Source organism: Mixophyes fleayi, chromosome 5 (genome assembly GCF_038048845.1).
Source record: "Mixophyes fleayi isolate aMixFle1 chromosome 5, aMixFle1.hap1, whole genome shotgun sequence".
NCBI classification, from domain to species: Eukaryota; Metazoa; Chordata; class Amphibia; order Anura; family Limnodynastidae; genus Mixophyes; species Mixophyes fleayi.
Window position 1 is genome coordinate 178,669,575 of NC_134406.1, and position 19,426 is coordinate 178,689,000.

General features: G+C 41.1%; 1 protein-coding gene across 2 annotated transcripts in view; it reads right to left on the bottom strand.

Moving 5' to 3' along the window:
* The window catches only part of RNF182 (ring finger protein 182), a 45,079-nt gene that overhangs the window by 14,597 nt on the left and 11,056 nt on the right, over positions 1-19,426 (bottom strand). Inside the window, exon 1 of one of the 2 annotated variants that reach the window (XM_075213099.1) lies at positions 12,123-12,243. The exons of the other annotated variant lie outside the window; for it this stretch is intronic. The gene's annotated coding sequence lies outside the window, so the exon portion shown is untranslated. Of the gene's footprint in view, positions 1-12,122; positions 12,244-19,426 lie in introns of those variants that run through there. 2 annotated transcript variants of the gene reach the window in all.

The following is a 19,426-nucleotide window of genomic DNA, read 5'->3' on the forward strand; positions in this document are numbered from 1 at the left end:
ATGACCTACGAGGAATACTGAAGTACTTGGGACTTCATTAGAAGATTCAGCATCTGTGCCCTTTGGAACGTAGGACTTCCATTGTATTCATATATACCTATTTTGTTTCTGGACTTTTTATTATTGAATGTTATGGATTTGTAGATGATTGGCGCCTGTTTGCAAATTTGCTGTTTGTGTATATGTACATCTATGTTTAGGATGCAAAATTGTGATCTATTCTACTTCTATTAATGTCACCCAGTGTTGGAAACAATGTATGTTTCTTTGTGAAAATGTTAACATTAAAATAAAACAAGAAATTCATATACTTCTGTTCGTGAAGAGAGCATAGTCCAAGCTTTTACATTTTACAACTGAACCGAGTTTTTATGGAAATGCATAGCACACACAGTACATGTTTTTTCATTATGGAAATAGCTTGATTTGCACCAAAAATTGTAAGATGGCAGTCTCATGCTGTGCACCTGATTTAACTGCAGGTTGCACAATCCACATGGGGGACATTAGTACAGCTCTTAATGCTTTAAGTGTCATATTTTACATCACTTGATGACCATGATTAACAGAATAAAAAAAAGCAAGAAAACAAACCCACAGCAAAATGTTCATACTACCTTTATTACTACAGTTACTATGACCCACACAAGTAGAGCCAACCTCTAATAATAGAGCCAACCCCTAATAATGTATACATATTGGCATCCCTATAATAGCTACACGTTGCAGAATAAAATGTGGGGTATATTTTGTGTGTTGAAAAAAGGAGACTGATGCAGGATGAGTACTGTGCCAGCTTGCATAGTGTTCTGTAAATTGCCAGAAAAGTGGGCACACGCATATGCATGCAGAGTTGCATGATTCTGTTATATGTGGGACAGGAGTGGTCTAACATAGGTAGAATACAGTAAGGCAATGAATGCGCAATTGCAAACAGATGTAGAGTGACAAGGATGCATATGTGCCGTGAAAGCCGTATAATTTACGGGTGTTCAGGGGCAGGTGCAAATAGTGGATGCAAAACAAAAACAGTTGTATTGGCAGAACCTTTTGGTGTTTGTAAGGTGTCAGCGGTGTTGTATAGGGATGTTAGTCCACACAGTGTTAAACTTAACCAAGCTGTTGACTTTTTTGAGAACAGGAGCAACATAAGTAATGCAGATATACACAGGGCTAATGGCTGTAGCAGTTGTAACAGTTATAGAATGCAGTTAGGGCCATAGGGTCATACAGCAGGGTCATAGGGTCATACAGCAGCAGGATGCAACAGGACCAACAGAGAGAGTGTGATAGAGGAGACAGCATATAGAGTGCACATGTCTCCAACAAGTTGTTGTCAGCTCTTGTCCATACTTGCTAACTGGTCTCACGGACTTGGTATGTTTGTTTAGGCTGCTATTTATGACTTCTAATTCTGCACAATGTCATGGACTACCACGGCAACCACAGTCTCATGGCACATGATGTAGTGACGGAGAGGCTTTGGAACGCCCATCTGAGCTATGTCTGCACTGTGTATTGTAAGTACTGTGTACTGTAAACCTGTATCTTTGTAACTGGAAGCCATATTTTGCAACCTCCGTAGAGTTTTTGAAAAGAAGATTATAATTTGTAGAAGGACAGCTATGAAAAACTTAAAGATGTATTCTTAAAAGGTACTTAACTTGCTATTTAATGGGGGAAAAACCTTTTATGTTGGATTGTTGCTTTAATATGAGTTTCAATGCAACTCATGACAGCAAGTGAAGGCTACTTTTAAAACCCTGGTTGCATCAAAATATTTATCCTTATGTGGCTGGAGGATTTGGCAGCAGCAGGGTGTACCTTGCCAAAGAGGTTGCCAAAGGTAGGATGTGAGCTGATCACATGACAGCCGATAACTGAAAGTTGTGCCCATGTTCTCATTACTGACACCTCCAAGGTGGTGTAAACATAATTTCCAATTAAAAGATAAATAATATTGTAAACACTGGCTAAGAAGCACAATATCCATTCATTGAAAATCATTATATTACATTGTTTTGCAAAATGCATTTTTGCATTTTTACATAGTTGCATAATCTTTGGACCTCCAGTCTGTGATCTCCCAAGATACAAGTATGGGGGCGTGGCAATACTGAATTGCGTCAACAATGCCCCGCCCTTTCCTCGTCCAAAGAAAATGGTGTGAGACGGAGTTTGGCGTTCAGGAGTCTCCTGAATATTCTGAGAAAGTAGCAGGTATGATTTCATATGGTATGTTGCATTGCGTCCATACCCATCAAGATACAGTCATCATATTTAGCAAATAGGTGCTCATAGCATAATCAATGCCATTTTGTAGTGTCCTTATGAACACAGGTGTAATCATAGAAAAATAGATGCATGAAATCGTAATGGGAGATGTAGTTTTTTCTTACTTGTAACTGACCTCCTATATCTGATATTTCATTTGGATAAGCAAGCTGAATCACAGCTCTAAACAATTTTTCCTTGTAGTTTCTGAAAAGTGTTGCAAGTTTTTTTTACAATACCAAATTACCATGATGGCCTCAACAGTGCATATCAAATCAGTGCAAACATTTAAAAAGTCAAAATCGGGATAAAAAACCCATGCCCCTGATCCGAACAAATTATACCAGATCCACTGCTTTCATTGTAAGACAATCAAATTCCATTCACTTGCATTTTCCATACCGCCACTTTTGAATTTCCACCTCGACCACTGAGCAAATCCATACCCATTTTCCGGTAAACCACAACCTGTTCAAGTGCTGAGAATTAGGACAGACCCACTAAAAGCAATAATATTACTACACTATTGTGGGAAAAAACAAGACAAATAGAATAATATTTGTTAATGTTCTGTACTTTAACTACGTTGATGTTAGTGACAGCTGTTCTGGTTAAAGTGAAGAACAACTTATTAGTAAAACATTGTAACTTCTTTTTATTCCCTTGTTGTAGAGCACCTACGGTCCCAATACTGACTACATATTGCAGTAATCGTCTTCTGATGTGAGACCAAATATTGAAATAAATGTAAACCCACTCACAGGCAGGGCAATGTCTTAAATTTAATGAACAGGGTTCCCTTGTAAGATGTGTTTATGTTTTGCCTGAAGCTAATGGTTTGTGATGCAACCACTGGGTTTGAGTTGTCATGAGTTGCATTGAAGCTTGGTTTGAACTGGCAGTATTTTAAGTGAAAACAGCAAACTTTCAGATTAATTAAGGTACTGGTCCAAAAGAGTTAGAAAGCAGGCCTTATTTCACTAAAAAAGGGGCATTTTATAACAGCAGAATATGTAGGCACACAGACTATTTAATTGTCTTCCTTTACAAAACCTGCAAATATGTCTGCCCTCAACTAATATAGATGATGCACAATTCACTTGGTAGCCATCTTCTTCCAGTTGCAGTTTTTATGAACCTGGATATGTAGCCTGCTAACTACCCAATTAATATTATTATTATTATTATTATGATTTATTTGTAGGCGCTGCGGATACAAGGTATCCGCAGCGCCATACACAGTACAAACAGTAGACTATACAGGGTGAAACAGTACAGAAAAATAAACAAAAATACCAATACTTCAGAAACTCTACACAGGCTAATACAATAGCACGGAGTAGAAGAACAGGTGAGGAGACAGGAGGGAAGATGACCCTGCTCATGTGAGCTTATATCCTAAGGGAGGGTAGACAGAACAGGCACAAGGGGAGCCAGAAGAGGCAAAGGGAGAGAAGGAAGAGCGAGTGGAGGAGGTGAGGTGGTTAAGTAGATGGTTGTTAGGCTTTACGGAAGAGGTGAGTTTACAGTGCACGTTTGAAAGAGCACAAAGTAGGAGAGAGACGGATGGAACGAGGAAGGTCATTCCAGTGAAGGGGGCAGCACGGGAAAAGTCCTGGATTCTGGAGTGGGAAGAGGTGATGAGAGTGGAGGAGAGGCGGCGATCATTGGCTGAGCACAGGGAGCGGGCAGGAGTGTGAATGGAGAGGAGGTTAGAGATGTAGGGGGCAGTAGAGTGGGAGAGAGCCTTGTAAGTGGTGGTGAGGAGTTTGAAAAGGATTCTGTAGGGGAAGGGAAGCCAGTGTAAGGCGAAGCAGAGAGGGGAGGTCGAGGAGGAGCGGCTTGAGAGAAAGATGAGTCTAGCGGCCACATTGAGTATAGAGCGGAGGGGGGAGAGATTGGAGTGGGGAAGGCCAGTGAGGAGGTTGCAATAATCCAGGCGGGAGATGATGAGTGCGTGGATGATAGTTTTGGTGGCGTCCTGAGAGAGAAAGGGACGGGTGCGGGCGATGTTGCGCAGTTGGAAGCGACAGGCATGGGCAAGGGAATGAATGTGAGGAGCAAAAGAGAGAGAGGAGTCGAGGGTGACACCCAGGCAGCAGAGTTGGTTAACAGAGGAGATGGTGGTGTTATTGACGACAATAGAGAGGTCATGGTGGGATGGGAGTCTGGGCGGAGGAAAGACAATGAGTTCCGTTTTAGAGATATTGATTTTGAGAAAGCGAGCAGACATCCAGGAGGAGATGGCGTATAGGCAGTCAGATACCAGAGAGAGGAGGGTGGAAGAAAGATCAGGAGAAGAGATGTAGAGTTGAATGTCATCAGCAAAAAGGTGATACTGAAGACCGAAGGAGGAGATGAGAGCACCAAGGGAGGAAGTATAGAGCGAGAAGAGTAATGGGTCGAGAACAGAGCTTTGCGGGACTCCTACAGGGAGAGGGTAGGGGGAGGAAGAAGAACCAGACGTGGATACGGAGAAGGAGCGGTTGGCGAGGTATGAGGTGAACCAGGCATGGACAAATCCAGAGAGACCGAGAGAGAGAAGAGTTTGCAGCAGGAGAGGGTGGTCCACGGTGTCAAAGGTTGCGGAGAGGTTGAGGAGGATGAGTAGGGAGAAGTGACCCTTGGACTTGGCCAATAGGAGGTCATTAGTAACCTTGGCCAGGGCAGTTTCGGTGGAGTGTTGGGGACGGTAGCCGGATTGGAGAGGGTCGAGGAGGGAACAGTCAGATAGGTGTCTGGCGAGGCGGCTGCAGACAATCCGCTCAAGTAATTTGGAGGCATAGGGGAGTAGTGAGACAGGGCGATAATTAGCGAGAGAGGAGGGGTCAAGATTGGGTTTTTTGAGGATGGGAGAGAAGAGCGTGTTTAAAAGAGGAGGGGACTACACCAGTGATAAGTTGAATAGGTGTACGAGGTAAGAACAGGCAGTGGGAGAGAGAGAGAGAAGGAGGTGAGAGGGGATGGGGTCGAGAGGACAGGTAGAGGGTGGGGAGGAAAGAATAAGGGAGCGAACTTCTTCACCTGTTGTGGGGCAAAAGGAGCACCAACGTTGATTGTTGGGAGGAGGAGAAGCAATGAGTGTGGTGGGAGAAGGGGAGGAGGAGATGTTCAGTCTGATGGCCACAATTTTGGAAGAGAAAAAGGTCAGAAGTCAGAAGCGGAGAGGGAAGGCGGGACGGGGGGGAGAGAGTAGGGAGTTGAAGGTGGCAAAGAGGCGGGGGGATTGGAGGACTGAGAAGAAATGAGGGACTTAGAGAAGGATTGTTTAGTGAGGGAGAGGGCAGAGCAGAAAGAGGAGAGGATGAATTTAAAGTGAAGGAAGTCAGCCAGGGAACGAGATTTTCTCCAGAGACGTTCAGCAGTGCGAGAGCACTTTTGGAGGAAGCGGGTGATTCTGGAGTGCCATGGTTGGGGAATAAGTAGTGGAGGCCAGGGCGACAGCGTCAAGGGCACTAGTTGTAGAGAGAGGACGCCTGGTCAGGACAGGTCAAGGAGGGAAGGGGTGATAGGAGAGATTCAAGAGAGTGGGAGAAAGAGGTAGGGTCAATAGCATCAAGGTTGCGCCTAGTGAGGGTGGCTTTAGGTGGGACGGGAGCAGGGGAGGAGGACAGCGTGAAGGAGAGGAGATGGTGCTCAGAGAGTGGGAAGGGAGAGTTGGAGAAGTCAGAGAGATCACAGAGATGGGAGAGGACAAGATCAAGGGAGTGACCAAGGCAGTGGGTGGGTGAGGAGGTCCACTGAGTAACGCCTAGAGAGGAGGAAAGAGCGAGAAGTTTGAACAGTTATCAATGGGGATATTAAAGTCACCAAGTATGATGGAGGGGAGGTCAGAGGAAAAATAGTGGGGGAGCCAGGCAGCGAAGTTGTCGAGGAAATGGGAGGTGGGGCCTGGGGGACGGTAGATGATGGAGACACGGAGGTGGATAGGGGAGAAGAGATGGATGGAGTGAACTTCAAAGAAGGAGAAGGAGAGGGAAGGTAAAGTAGGAATGACCCGAAAAGTGCAGTTAGGAGACAGGAGGAGGCCCACTCCACCTCCTGGACGATCATCCGGTCTGGTGGAGTGGGTGAAGGAGGCCCCCATAGGAGAGGGCAGCAGGTGAGGCAGTGTCAGAAGAAGTAAGCCAGGTTTCAGTGATGGCAAGAAGAGTTAGAGAGTTGGAGATGAAGAGGTCATGGATGGAGGATAGTTTGTTACGGATGGACCTGGAGTTCCAGAGGGCACATGAGAAAGGGAGGTAGGGAGCAGGGGAGATGCGGATGAGATTTTTAGGGTTGATGAAGCGAGGGGGAGGGTGAGAGGCGGGGCAGTGAGAGTTGGGCCAGAGAAAGGGGCAGGGGGAGAGGATAGGTATAGGAAAGGAGCGGGGTGGCACGGTATAGAGCAGGAATGATGGGAGTGGCAAAAACAATAAGAGAAGCAGCAAAAATTATAATACAGTAAAAATTGAAATACAGTGCAGGTGAAATGCAGCAAAAATTAGAATAAGGTAAAAATTAAAATACAGTGTAGATGAAATGGGATGAAATAAAAAGCACATAAAATTAAAAGAACTGCAAGTAAACTTAAAATAGAATACAAACAATGAGATAAAATAGAATACAAAACAATACGTTAAAATTAAACTGGAGTAAAATAAGCTAAGATGAACTACTGGTAAATGCACAGTGAAAAGCACAAAATGAAAATGGTAGTAGAAGTAACGGAGGGCTGCAGAGAGCCGGTACCAGGTGTGGAGGAAGAGGAGCAGGAGACACATATTTTATGGTTCCTCAGTGCGATACTCTTCAGTGTCTAAATACTGTTAACAACTAGGCTTTCCCTGCTGACTTCGTTTTTTGACTCCCTGTCCTGACCTTGGCTATTCCTCTGACTACATTTCCACTTGCCTACAATGACCTGAAGTCAACTCATCTAACTCATCTAACCTGTCAGCAATCCAGACCTTGAAAACCCAGAAGCACTACCCAGTGGGATCAGTTTTCAGTGTGGTTGTATATAATCTTTGCCATAGGCATATAAATAAGTAATGGGCCCCATGTTTAAGATTTTTACTTTACCTAATTCCATGATTTTTTGCTGACAACCCTGTAAATATGCTGCCTGCATATTTACGGTGCTCTCTTTGGATGTAGTCATTATGGCGGTGGGTCTCACTGCTCTGGGTCATGGGCCCTTTACATATCAGGAAAAGACTACAACTAGTCAGATAGTGCTAGTGATAAGACAATACAACTGCACTCTCTTTTCATGGCATAGCCCCCTGTCCAATCAAATTGAAGGTGTGGCAAGGATGTGTATCATTATGAGAAACTGTTGCTGCTCCTAAGCATGAGACATAACTGATAGCTAATAGTGTAAATAACATATTATTTTCTTTTCAAACATTTAGGTCTCTAAGCTTTTAACAGAGAACCAAATAAGGTGTGAGGAATTGTCCATTAATTCTATCTGATGTGGACATTCTTCTGGCTACAAATACTTAAGATTCAATCATGCTGGCTAATAGCAGAGGTATTGCCACAGTCAGAGCAGCCCATTCAGTTGTCATGAACCCCAGCTTAAGCATGGGGCTGATGCATGCACAGTGGAGAGGTTCACTACAGTCAGATCAAAATATATAATTGGCTTTAATCTCGGATCCACTGCACGCACCAGTCTCCACACATACCCAGAACAGTAGAACAGGGGTTTTCAGTGTAAGTAGATATATCAGACCCCCAAATTTGGGGATTCTACATTTCCACACCATTTCATAAACTGTATAGTAAAACTGTAAAATGCTTTAAATGGCTCATGCCTCTTTTTTGACCACCATACCTACTGCTAAATGTGTTCCGTAGCATCCAATGTTCCACATTCTCTGACCCTGAAAGGGGTGGGGCATTGTGGTGTGTGTGGTGCAGAACACTCAGTGTTTCTTCAAGCCATGTAAGGAAAGGGCCACTAAACCTAACATACAAGTTGCCTTATATAATATTGAATAGCTACATGGCCTTTTCAGGTGTATATGCCTATGTACACAGTGCGGATTAAAGGTGCCCCCTGTAGGCAATGGGCCATCACCTGGTCATCTGGCCATTAGCTGGTCACTTGAAGCCTGAGGTGCTATGTGCCCCCGGTGCAGCCTGAGCCGATGGTGCCCGTAAATGCACTAGTGATGGAGCACATGCACAGAGGAAGGCACTTAGCACAGAGGCGCTTTTGATTTTAAGCGGCAACACATTTCATTTGCCCTAGCCTTTTGGCCGGGTGCAAGGACAATTTTTACATTTCTGGTCGAAAGGCTGGAGCCTTCATGGCACTTATTTATTTTACACACTGAACTTCACCGCCACTTTTCCCGTTTTTTGTGTTTGTGTGTTTTTGTCATAATTTTGTGGGGCGGAATGTAGGACCATTATGGGCCACCACCCTCCCCACATTTGTTGGATGTCTCTCCTTATGGGGGGCTAAAGACTTCAGTCTTAGGGGAAGGCTTCAGCTGACCCCTGGGGAAAGGGGCCCACCCGTGCCTTACAGTGGCAGTGGCAGTGGCAGTGGGCCTGAAGACCCTCGACCTACTAATAGGCCTTTTAGCTCTGGAAGTTGGGGATATCAAGAGGCTCTTCCTAACTTCGGTAAGAGGGCCTGAAGACCCTTGTCCCTCTCTGGGACCTTTTGGCTCTTGGAGGATGAGGAGGAACGGGCTCCTTCTCCTTATGCAGAGGACCCAAACGAACAAGCCCCAAGTACAGTGTGAGCACTGCATATAAAGAAGCTACTAAGAAAATTCAGATATATGTAAAAGTTTCCATGTCTGCTAATTACATTAGCTATGTAGCTGTTCATGTAATCATTTAGATACAATAGAAGAAACACTACTATCCAGGGCTCTACACATTTTAATTATTGTTGTTTTCTAATAAACAAATGATTTTATATTGAGAAATGGTCACTGTCAATAGATTTATGACCAGATAGCCCACTGTGCATAGATAAAATATTCCTCCACAGTCACAAACACACGCAATTGAAACACAAATATATTGTGAATGTTCTTACTGGCTTTTTATATACTTGTATTTGAGACTGCAGCTATCATCTGGGTTTACGGGTCCAATGAACAATAACAGTGCTTAGAATGTAAAAAAACCCACATTATTATATAGACATTAAAGTAAAACAGTGGAACCCAATACCTAAAGAACAAAACAACACAATTGTATTTACATTGTGTGAGTGCTCTTGGCTTCCTCTGGGTAATGTAGAGTGATGTGTGCATGTTCCTGCATAGTTATGAATCTTTACACACTCAGCATGCACCAGAGGGGATATAGTGCTTGTTGTGCATCCTCAGTTATACTGAGGTTTACAACTGCATTTATTTTCATGTATGTTCAATGTGAGACAAATCAGACTTAAACGGAGGTTTCTCATCAATGATTTTGCAGGAAATGTGCACAAACAACTGGAAAAATAACATCTACCTGCCAATTACATATCTTTACAGACAAAGTCCAAAAAGCACACAAAAATGGTCAAAAAATTGTTGGTAATTCACAAAGCTATAAATGATGAGCTCTTTTGAAGATGTAAGTAATCTGTTCTGCAAGCTGTATGAGATTGAGAATTTCTTCAGTCCCACATGCTCAGCTTGATAAATGAAAACAGCAATATTCCCACATATAAGATGTGTTTATTGTATTTCTTTAATTAGTAAGATAAGTACCTTTTAATCATGCATATTTTTCATAGCTATCCTACAAATCATTATTATTTTGTTTGCCATTTTTGGTTGGCAAACAAAAATGGCTGCCAGATACAGACACAGTCTGTTATGTAATGGCAGACGGGGTTGAAAGGAATATGTCACATTATAGGCAGAACTAAGACGTGCCTTCCAAGGCCTCTCTGCTCTCAACATCATGTGTCATGTGACTGTGGTTGCTATGATAGTACAGAATCATCAAATGAATAATAGCATCTTGAAAAATAAACAATGGGAGATGAAAAATGCCAAATTTCTTCTTAAAGCCTGCCACAGTGATTTATGGCAGGTTTTGGGAAAAGGACTTCCATTTACATTCTATATTAATCCAAAATAAGTGTTCTGCACACACAGCTTTGACCCATTTTTCTACACACATCACCACTACAGACTCGGCAGTTATTGTTATTCTACTGTATCATGGATTATATGTTTAGGAGGCAACAGAAAATAAAGTATGACTCCTTGTTGTGCAAGTTACTTCAGAGAGTGATAAAAAGGGGCATTATTTGTTCATTACCAATGTTAGTTCTGCATTAATTATGCAGAATTAAATTGAATTACATTATCATAGATTAAAAAGAAATATTTAGATTTTTGAAGTAAAGTTGATTATAAACAATAGCCATCAGGATGTTTATATTGGTCCTAAATTATGTTGGATTTTTCTGAGCAGATATGCACTATAAATGTCCTTTAAAAATGATACACTGCCACATATTCTACTACTGCCAAAGGTAGAATTACTGCAACTATTACTGCAGTTATCACATACTTGCCAACTTTTATAACCTGTCCTCTGGGAGATACCGGAGGACAGGTCATGTGACGGGGTAGGAGGGGGGTGTGTGAAATTGTTGCATCACCATAGCTCCACCTCTACTAGAAAATGCCAAAATCCGCAGCATTGAATAGAGGGGGTGGGGCTTAATGATGTGATTGCACTATAAAGCCCCCAAAGTATGGTGACGTGACAACATCACCACACCCCCTTCCACAAGGATGGGGGAGATTGCCTGCTCTCCCGGGGAGTCTGGGAGGCCTCCCCGTCCGGAGCCTCCTGGAAGCATAGACAAGTATGAGTTATCATTAGATTCAGATTGGAAGTAAACAGGGTTGTTCACTTTAAGACAACTGCTCCTCAGCAAAACATTCACTCCATGCACAGTAATCCAGGACCCTCTCGGTTACTTGAAGCCAGGGAGTCGGACTGATGAATTTGGCTCAAGCACACTACAGGCCTTCCAGTGCTTTATGTACAATTGTAGGCTCTTTAATTTCCATAAAGTGTGATTATTATCATTTATTTATATAGCACCATCATATTATGCAGTGCTGTACAAACAAAATGAATTATTCACATCAGTCCCTGCCCCTTGGAGCCTACAGTCTAAATTCCTTAATATGGTCCATATTGTCAGAAGCCATTTGAACATACATATTCCACACAGACAGGGCATTGGTCTGAATCAAAATCATGACCCCAATGCTCTTAGGCAGCAATTCTATGCACTGTGCCACCAATTGTAGGACTATGGGCAGACATTTCCCCCCAGTGTTGAGACCCTCTGTCAGAGGCAAAAAGTAAAAGGGAGGGGTAAGAAGTGGAAGCCACTTTAAGGCTCATATGTCTCACATAAGAAATTCCTGATTGTTGCCACCAGAGATTTTTGGTTCAATTCCAACCAGGGCCCTAGCTATGTGAAGTTTGTATGTACCCCCTATGTTTGCACTGAGTAATATGTAGGTGCTATATCAATAATTCTTAATTATAAATAACAATTCTCAGAACACAGACTTTTTCACATAGCATGAATTAATAAACCTGGTGGAAATATGACCTTGGGCCTATTATTATTATCGTAGATTTATAATGCACCACAGTACTCCGCAGCAATGTTTTAGTTTATTTTGCATCAACATTAAGGTCAGTTTAATGAACTTCATGATAATGATTTCTTGTTTTCAGTCACAAAAAATGAATGCAGATATTCGGAAAGCAAAAATCTAAATCTGTCCTATAAACAATGTATGTATGATACAGTAACACATATTGAGTACATTTTACTAATATATCAATGCAAACTGACATACCTTTTAAGAAAGGACACTATCCAAACTAAAAACATAGATGAAATGATATAACATAAGTAGAAATTGAAATGTAGAAATTCATTAGCTACTTCCACAGATACTGTGATTTTTTTCATAGATGGGTCCTGACCTATCGGAGCTGCTGCATAAAGTAATGTAGTTCACTGAGAGGACACTTGTTGAAAGCTGATCTAGGATATTAGTAGAAGTTAGTTCATCCAGACTCTGACCAATGATTAATTAGATCAAACATTTGCACGTAAATACAAAGCAAAGTCTGTATTACTTAATATTTAACATATAAAGCAAAGGAGCAGGCTTTATTAAAGAAGATGTACATGCCACTGCTGCATTTACCTCTAAGAATCAGTCTAAATATCAAGGTAGTTTTCTTATGTTACAATGTCAGTTTAATAATGTAACAAGTGGAAATAGAGAGGCAGCTTTTTTTCCAATACAAAGTCCACAATAAATTACACCACACAATAACACAATTAATACAAATGTGTGACATACAAAATCTTATTGGTCTATTTATGAACAATCGCAAATTGCAAACATTAACTATAATTTCTGATCTCAATAATAAAAAATGACAATTTATTAAAAATGATTAGCTTGGACAGCGACTCCGATAGTAGCCTATGCTGGTGAATAATCTATAATAAAGTGATTGCGATTGAATCTGCAATGGGGGGGAGGCACAAAGCCCCCCTGGGAGGGATTCGAAGATCCCTCTCCAGCTATGCTCTCCCCGTAGGATAGAAAGGCTAACGCCATCTGCAGATGGCATTAGTTGTTGAGGTCAACCTTCAAATTTCGGAGCTTGATAAATAGGGCAAAATCGCAGTCTTCTATGGAGACTTGTGGCTAGATTTACTAAGCTGCGGGTTTGAAAAAGCGGGGCTGTTGCCTATAGCAACCAATCAGATTCTAGCTGTCATTTTGTAGAAAGTACTAAATAAATGAAAGCTAGAATCTGATTGGTTGCTATAGGCAACATCCCCATTTTTTCAAACCCGCAGCTTAGTAAATCTAGCCCCTGATTTGCTATTGATGAGGCTGGGAAAAACTGCAGCTTTTATGGGATTTAAACCTCTTCAGAGGTTCATAAATAGGCCCCATAATCAAGTCACAAAGCTACAAATGTAAAGACATGACACCAAAATTGTGTTCTAACATTAATTTAAAAAAACACAAAGGGGCATATTCAATTGTTGACGGGTTCCGCCGCGGAAAAACTAATACCGTTAATACGGTAATCTCTTGCTGAATTTCAGCTCGCAGTGAAATCCAGCGAGTAAATTACCGTATTAACGTTTTTTCCGCGCACGATTACTGTAATAACGGAAATCGTGCGCGGACCGCGGGTTTTTTCGGCAATCCCGCCGACAATTGAATATGCCCCAAAATGTACTTAAATGATGGATTAGCGAGAAACAATAGCTGTTTCTTTATTGATGCAATATTGTTATGCCTTGATAAAGCACCTCGTTTTTACCAAATTGGTGTTCTTTGACCCCCATTCCATTCTGCTCTGTGAATCCCACTACAGTCCACTTTAATTTTATATAGCAAGATGCTTTAAACCTTGACATGCTCAACTGAGTTTTAATGAGCATTAAAAAAGTTTACTTTTGACAGAGTGAGAGTGAGAGTGACACTTTCTTTTAGACTTTCCTTTACAAATGTATTTCAGCTCTTCGTGTTCTTCATTTAAAATAAATTTTTTGCAACAAAAATAAATGTATACCATCACCTCACTGATACACATAAATAACACAAGATACATACATAAATAACAGGAGATTAATATAAAGAATATATTAATTAGCAGAAGCATTGTGCAAATGATCCTCAAGGATGTTTTTAAATTGAAAGGGACCAGCAATGCATAACAAATAATAGCTTACCAAGATATAATTCATGAAACAAATAACCCATATTTGTATATCCACAGCCAATTCCAGGAGGGGAGTAATTATCTCCAAGGTCAAGGGTTTGTTGGAATGAAAACCATCTTCCATTCCATTCTATTAACATATGTTCTGAGACCTGAGAGATGCTTTTAAAGTAAAATGCTTTGGCAAGCGACTTGCTAACATCCTGTAACCACTGCAAACCATCTTAATTCTTTGTGGAAGTATGGAATATTTTATGGCTGTGCAAACCTTTACCATTCTCCTCCATTCAAAACAGGATGATCTTCCAAAATAATAATGCTATGTGCTTCTTTATGGCTACAGAAAACTAATCTTATACCTAATTTAATTCTGAGTCTGTCCATTATAAAGTACACACTGCCCTTTGTGAACATCTATAGACTTTTCAAGACTGTAACTTCATGGAGAAAATGTCATTTGTGTACTAATGGTAGCATATGATATCACATTGCAGTTGAAACTTTTAATTTGTCTTCTAGGTCACTTGGAAGATGAGTCTGAGTAAGAAGAAAGGGGTGAAGAAGGGGTAACGTAGATGGGGTCAACCCATTCAATAGGTACTGGAACCTATCCTCAACATAATTTATATTTATAGATACACACAGATTTTAGGATGTTTTATTGATTATTTACTGTAGATCATCATTATCATCATCATCATCATTTATTTATATAGCGCCAACATATTCTGTAGCGCTTTACAATTGGGGACAAACACAGTACACTAATAAAGAAAAAGGGGTAAAACAAACAAAGAGGTGAGAAGGCCCTGCTTGCAAGCTTACAATCTATAGGACAATAGGAGTTTGATACAAGAGGTTAAGTCTACATTTTGCATTTAGGCCCAGCCAGAATGCAAAGGGAAAAGTGACTCATAAGCTAAATGATCCTGTCACACAACAATGTTGGTCAGGGGGTAGTTGTCTTGTGTGAAATTGTGTAACGGGTGATAATAGGGTAATCTAGTGAGGTTAAGAGGGTGGTTGAGGAATATTATAAGCTTGTCTGAAGAGGTGGGTTTTCAGAGAAAGCTTGAAAGTTTGTAGACCAGAGGAAAGTCTTATTGTGCGAGGGAGAGAATTAATTTACAGAAAATAGATACAATGTACTGCATATCCATTTTGTTGATTTAGTACTTTCTCTCTTCGTGATCAATATCTTTGTAGTATTTCTAAACAATACATAGCCTAGGTACCATGTAGCGGATCGACAATACAGACTTTGCTGCATGGATGGACTGTGCTGCATGGATGGACTGTGCTGCATGGATGGACTTTGCTGCATGGATGAACTGTACTACATGGATGGACTGTGCTGCATGGATGGACTGTACTACATGGATGGATTGTACTGCATGGATGGACTGTGCTGCATGGATGGACTTTGCTGCATGGATGGACTTTTCTGCATGGATGGACTGTGCTGCATGGGTGAACTGTGCTGCATGGATGGACTGTACTACATGGATGGACTGTGCTGCATGGTTGGACTGTACTACATGGATGGACTGTGCTGCATGGTTGGACTGTGCTGCATGGTTGGACTGTACTACATGGATGGACTGTGCTGCATGGATGGACTGTACTGCATGGATGGACTGTGCTGCATGGTTGGACTGTACTACATGGATGGACTGTACTGCATGGATGGACTGTGCTGCATGGTTGGACTGTGCTGCATGGTTGGACTGTGCTGCATGAATGGACTGCTGCATGGATGGACTGTACTGCATAGATGGAATTTGCTGCATGGAACTCACAGGTCACCTCCACTAAGTTACTCAAGCTAGGAAGCTGCTGACAGTAATCAGATACAGGCTGAGGATGCCAGTTCATGTACAAGACCACACTAATCCAAGGTCAGGGGTGGGCAGCATAAATACAAAAATGGATAACAAATCCAATGGTCAGGGTCACAAGCAAACAAACATAGTCAAAATAAATGGCTGGTACACAATAATACAATCAGTTAAATCAGCAGCTCAGCACATGAAAGATAAAAGCCTCTATTAGTCAAGGTGCCACTGAGCCGTAACGTATAATTCTAGCGCCTAGGGTGGAAAGACAAACGCCGCCCCCCTAGCCCTCAATTTTAACCAAATGAACCCAAAATATTCCTAAATTGCGCCCCCTTCAGCTTTGCGCCCTTGTCGATCGCCCCTGTCGCACAGCCCTACTTACGGCCCTGAGGTGCCAAGCAGATTAAATAGAGGGACATTGACTTAAAAGGGATGCATCTGAACACACACACTATTGTCACATAGCACGCCTAATCAGGAACAGCTATATAGCAAGTGCCTCTTTGAGCATGCGTATAGAGCAGTGGAGACAACTGGTCATACAAGAGACAAGGCACAGAGGAGCACCAGAGACAATGTGACCATAAGGATAGGGTTGTTACAAGGACGAGCTTAAATACCAGAACTGTGATTGGAAGGGTAAGGCTTAATATCCTTCCCTTTGGCAGGAGGCCTAGATAAAATTCCCACTTCATAGGCTAGGTAGTGGATATCTATTATTTTTGCTGTAGGCCTGGATACTACAGCATTCTTATAGAGTCAGATAAGAGAAAAGTTAAGATTTACTCCCAAATTACAATGAAATGTGAAAATAATGCTTCCCAAATCCACATATACACACGTTTGTTTACGCATTTATACCTTTAAATAAATGACTGTCAAATGCTACAATTTAAAAAAAATAAAGTTTAATAAAGTGCAGACTAATATGCCTGGTAATCATCAACATTCATCAGCATTTATTTATATAGCGCCAGCAAATTCCATAGCGCTTTACAATTGGAGACATACATTAAAAACACAGCAATATTGGGTAATACAGACAAAGAGGTGAGAAGGCCCTGCTCACAAGCTTATAATCTATGAGAATAAATGCAATCTCATTTGATGACCAGTATACAATGCATTGTGTCACATCTGGTGACAATCTAGAGCACATTAAGTGTACAAAAATATCCATTCTTGTGGTTAGTGTAGAAAACAGACTCTAGATTCAGATTCTGGTTTCTTGAGGGTAGTTGACAGTAGACAGTGTTCACCCCCACCAGAATGTGCTATTGTGCTTCTATTGTCTTATTTATAGGCCATTTCAGTCCTTCATTCTGTTCTTCTATTCTTCTTTTTTCACTACTGCAGAGCTACCATCTGAGGAATGCTCTCTGATATGGATAATCAATTCACACAAAATGGAAGTTGAATTAAAGCTGGTTATCTATAATATAAATGCTTAGTGGCATGTGTTAGTCTGTCTGTGTGTGTGTATGTGTGTGCGCGCGTGTGTGTGTGTGTGAAAAAAATAAAACCAAGCTGCAGCGCCACCTGCTGGGCGGAGTTATACACTGACCTACTAAATTCTCAGTGTGTGTGGAAAAAAAATTCAGAAAGGGCTGAAATTTGGTATACTGAGATGTTTTTAATTTGTTAATTTTATTTATTAATTGTTAAAAGTGTTTATAAAGATTTAAAAAAAATATATATATATTTCTTGAAGGAGAAGTGACAGTTGGGAGTGGTTGGTGGTTGCCAGGGGTGACAGTGGGGAGTGGTTGGTGGTTGCCGGGGGTGACAGAGTGAGAGGAGTGTGATACTCAGGACCGCTGAGAGAGATCCCTGTGTCTGGATAGACATCTGGATAGATGTGGCGATGAAAATGAAGGATGAGGTGATGGAGAAGAATGATGAGGTGGTGACATGTGGACAAAACCACGTTAAAAAAGGGCGCTTACATCGGGAAGTAACGCTCTTCCCCTGAGGAGGCCTGGGCTATGGCCCAAATGAATGACAAGAACCTTTTTAACACCTTAAGTAGCTTGATTTGACTAGAATGCATGAGTATCATGCACGGGTTAACTTGTAAATAATAAGATGCGTAAGAGTTAAACAAGCTACAGTGCATATATATTGACAAATTAAGGTTTTCTGTTTTTCAGACAACGTTGCTTGAGGTGTGGTGAAACTTGTCTAAAGTATAATGCATAGCGTAGTGTATTTAAAACGTGCCCTCCGCTGATAATATCATGGAACAGGGAAGCTGTGGTACAGTAAGTTAATGTCTAATAAGATATGGCAAGGTCTACTTGGTTGTCTGCCTATATCTGGGGGATGTGGGAGATGTTGAGAGACCCTGATTTGTGGATTGATATCATTGGTCTAAGATTTTATGTGATGCTTTGTCTACGTATTAATTTTGTGGTTTTATGGCATAAAATGCTTGCAAAAGTAATGTGAAATTACCATTGTTCTATTTGAATTGAATGGTCTGTATTGTGAATACATAATAAATTGAGAATATTCTGAAGAGACTTCGTTTTTTGGATTATTTCTGAAAATGTCCATAACACTCTTGAACTTGAAGGTGGAATTATGCACATCTTAAACAACAATAGATAACACAGAAATTACACAAAAATTAAGGTTGGGCCAGCTGTAGCTGGTGTATACGAAAGTGTTCTCTTAGGGTCAAGACCTAGCATCATCGATACCACCCTACATTGATAAACATCATCACTATGCCATACATCTTAGATGATATTCGTATTTTCTTGTCAGGTTGGAGGGGGTGATGCGTGGGATGTGGTCACTATAGCTATGTTGTCGCTATGGAATCACTATGGGATGTTGTCACTATAGCAGGGCAGATAAGGAGCTCAATAGAGCATAGGTATGTGATATTATCCAGCTCATTTCGAATATTTTTTTTCTTGTGCACTGTTATTTTTTTTCTATTTTGCAGCTCTGAAATATTTAGCTGATATTGGCAATTGTCAGTGAAACTTGGTAACAAGGACAAAAAAAGAAATCACAGTGATGTAAACTTGTCCTTAGGACATACATCACGTCTGGTCTTTTCTAATTAGTACACACTTCCTAGTCACGAACTGAGAATAACAGGAATCCAAGAGCAACTGCAAAACCTTGTTTTATTTCAATTAATTATATACAAATAAAGCAGCTTTATCTTAATAAAACAACAAGCTTCTGCATAGCACATCAGTTGGTCTGCAACTCTCAATGCATCCTGTGTCCTGTGCAGCTATTTTTATTTAACTAGTATAATAAATGTCCTCTGATCCAAGATGACCTTTAGATCTAAAATAGATTATTGGCTGGTTGCATGAATGAAAACTGTAGTGCAACACCACCTCCTACAGACTTTGTGTAATGACAGAAGTCAGACAATACACGCCTGGCCAATCATTTGAAATGTATTTTGTTGCTCAGGATCAAGTTTGACTATTTAGGCATAATATCCCAGTCCTAGCTGAAAAGGAGGTCAAACTTAATTAGCTTCAGGTTTTTTTGAGACTAGCTGTAAAATATTTTATAGACATTCACATACTGTT